Source organism: Cervus elaphus, chromosome 17 (assembly GCF_910594005.1).
Source record: "Cervus elaphus chromosome 17, mCerEla1.1, whole genome shotgun sequence".
Taxonomy (NCBI): Eukaryota; Metazoa; Chordata; class Mammalia; order Artiodactyla; family Cervidae; genus Cervus; species Cervus elaphus.
Window position 1 is genome coordinate 55,158,801 of NC_057831.1, and position 3,358 is coordinate 55,162,158.

The 3,358-nt window shown below is 39.2% G+C and overlaps 1 non-coding gene across 1 annotated transcript; it reads left to right on the top strand.

Annotated features, from left to right (window-relative positions):
• The first annotated feature begins 618 nt into the window (after nucleotides 1–618).
• LOC122673680 lies at nucleotides 619–725 on the top strand. Its single transcript, XR_006334790.1, has one exon. It is a non-coding gene; the product is annotated as a U6 spliceosomal RNA (small nuclear RNA).
• Nucleotides 726–3,358: the final 2,633 nt, after the last annotated feature.

Consider the following 3,358-nt stretch of genomic DNA (forward strand, 5'->3'; position numbering starts at 1 on the left):
TTCAAGAGAACAGCATCGAAACATGTATATTATCTATAGTGAAACAGATCACCAGCCCAGGTTGGATGCATGAGACAAGTGCTTGCACCTGGTGCATTGGGAAGACCCAGAAGGATTGGGTAGAGAGGGAGGTGGGAGGGAGGATCGGGATGGGGAATACATGTAAATCCATGGCTGATTCATGTCAATGTATGACAAAAACCACTACAATATTGTGAACTAATTAGCCTCCAACTAATAAAAATAAGTAAAAAAAAAAAAAAAAAAGAAAAACACATGACTTTGCAAGGTTAAAAAAAAAAAAGAAATGTTTTCATTTATGACAGCACAGATAAACCCTGGGGGGTATGATACTAAATGAAATAAGTCAGAGAAAGACAGATACTGTATGATTGGTTGTATGTGAGCTCTAAAACAACAAAAACGTGAATTCATAGATAAAAGAGATCCATTTTGTGGTTACCAAAGGAGTGGAGTGGGAACTGAATGAAGGCAGTCAAAAGGTACAGACCTTCCATTTACGAGACAAATACACACCAGGGATGTAAAGCACAACATGATGGCTAAGTCAACACTGCCGTGGGGTGTAACGCCTGCAAGGTGTTAAGAGTAAATCCTGTGCTCGCTTCGGCAGCACATATACTAAAATTGGAAGGATACAGAGAAGATTAGCATGGCCCCTGCACAAGGATGACACGCAAATTCGTGAAGCGCTCCATATTTTTACATATACACCATGGAATATTACTCAGCTGTTAAAAAGAATTCATTTGAATCAGTTCTAATGAGATGGATGAAACTGGAGCCCATTATACAGAGTGAAGTAAGCCAGAAAGATATCATTACAGCATACTAACACATATATATGGAATTTAGAAAGATGGTAACGATAACCCTATATGCAAAACAGAAAAAGAGACACAGAAGTACAGAACAGACTTTTGAACTCTGTGGGAGAAGGTGAGGGTGGGATGTTTCAAAAGAACAGCATGTATATCATCTATGGTGAAACAGATCACCAGCCCAGGTGGGATACATGAGACAAGTGCTCGGGCCTGGTGCACTGGGAAGACCCAGAGGAATCGGGTGGAGAGGGAGGTGGGAGGGGGGATCGGGATGGGGAATACGTGTAAATCCATGGCTGATTCATGTCAATGTACAACAAAACTCACTGCAATGTTGTGAAGTAATTAGCCTCCAAATAATAAAATAAATAAATAAATAAATAAAAAATAAAGAGTAAATCCTGAGAGTTCTCATTACAAAGAAAAAATTGTTTTTTTGGTATCTCTGTGAGATCCTGAATATTAACTAAACTTATTGTGATAACCATCTCTCAATTTACATAAGCCATATCATTATGCTGTACACCTTAAACTTACACAGTGTTGCATATCAATTATATTTCAATAAAACTAATAAGAATAAAAAGGAAACAGGCCACCTGAATGGTATGAGTCTTAGGAATACCTAGATTTTTCTATACCAAAATGCTTCATGTTTCTATCTGCGTTTACAGATTCATTCCTTTGATTTTGCTTATTTTTTAATCCTTTCCTAGATAAGAAATGAGTAACATGTCACTCATCATTAATATATGTATATTTTTATTCTATCTATGGTAAAAATCCCTAACATTTGCCAAGACAAGGGTGAAGTAACCTGAGCATAATAGGCTCTGAGCTTGGAGAGTTCACAGGCATCACCCAGGATGACTGGCTTCAGTGCTTCAATACCTGACTGTTTTGAGTCTCAAATATAATACATAAAGCAGTCAGGGGATCTTTCTATAACCTACCTGAGTATTAGACCGTCTCCTGATCCAAAGTAGCTTCACAGGGTCTTGGAATAAAGCTTAAATCTTACCCCACCTACAGTGCCCTGCGTATCTGACCCTGCCCAAGCCCTGACTTGGTGTTACAACCTGTCTCTGCACTCGCTCAGCTCCACTCCTACTAGCTTCACTGCTATTCCTCTAATAAACCAAGCTCATTTCAGCCGCAGCGCCTTTGCTATTTCTGCTTTTCTGATACACTCTTGGGTCTCTGTGTTGAAGCTCACCTCAAGGAAGCCCTGGCCTTCCCATCAGAACCATCCCCTCAGCACCACCATCGCACATGGCATTCGCCATCTGGGCTTTGTCTTTCTTCAGAACACGTCACTACCCCATGCTGTGTCATATATTGTTTGCACATGTGTATCATATGTCTCTGGCATTCCCCAAAGCTCCTTTTGACTTGTAATTCCCATAAACATCATGTTCATTAGAATTCCACAGGATGCAGCTTGGCAAATGCTTACTTAGTTCATCTGTATTTTTATATCTCATTTTCTCCTGGTTTTTCCATTAAAAAAGAAATAGGCACATCTGTGTTCCATTGAAGTGTGCTAGTAATTCCAGAAATCATCAGACTGTTTGATTTATCAGACTAGAGGCCCACTGACCAAATCTGACCCACACAGAGCTTTAACAAAAGTACATCTGAGTGAGCTTCAGAGAAGCTTCTCTCTCTCGGGCGCCCCGGTGGCTCAGCGGTCAAGAACTGGTCTGCCAACGCATGAGATGTAGGAGATGAAGGTTCAGTCCTTCAGTGGGAAGATCCCCTGGAGCGGGGAACGGCAACCCACCCCAGTATTCTTGCCTGAAAAATTCCATGGACAGAGGAGCCTGGTGGGCTACAGTCCACGGGATTGCAAAGAGTCAGACATAACTTAGCACACACGCAATGTTCTCTCTCTCTCTAGACCACCCTCATGCCGAGTTAACTACTAACTGTGTCTATTAAATGCAGTTTATATTAGGTGATATATGTACATATACATATACGCACATATATATACACATACTCACATATACTCATACACACAATTGTCCCTTGATATTCAAAGGGGATTGACTTCAGGAACACTCTTGGATACCAAAATACTCCAGTCCTTTATATAATATGGTATAGTATTTGTGTATCACCTATGCAATCCTCCTTTATACTTCAAATCATCTCTAGATTACATATACTATCTAATAAAATGTAAATGCTATGTAAATAGTTGCTGGTATGTGACAAAACCAAGTTATGTTTTTGAAACTTCCAAGGATTTTATTGACTATTTCTGATCTGCAATTGATTGAATCTATGGATAGGGAATGTGCAGATACAAAGGGCCTACTCTATATAGTTGGAAAGACAGAAATAGAACATAAAGATAGATATAGATTATGTATATATATGCTATCTAACCATAACATCTATATTAGATCCATGTATTTATAAGAAGCTAATGTATTATCACACCTGGTCAGCTCACACATTTATGTTATCTGCTCGAGTCCCAAAAGCATTCGAATTTTATTTATAAG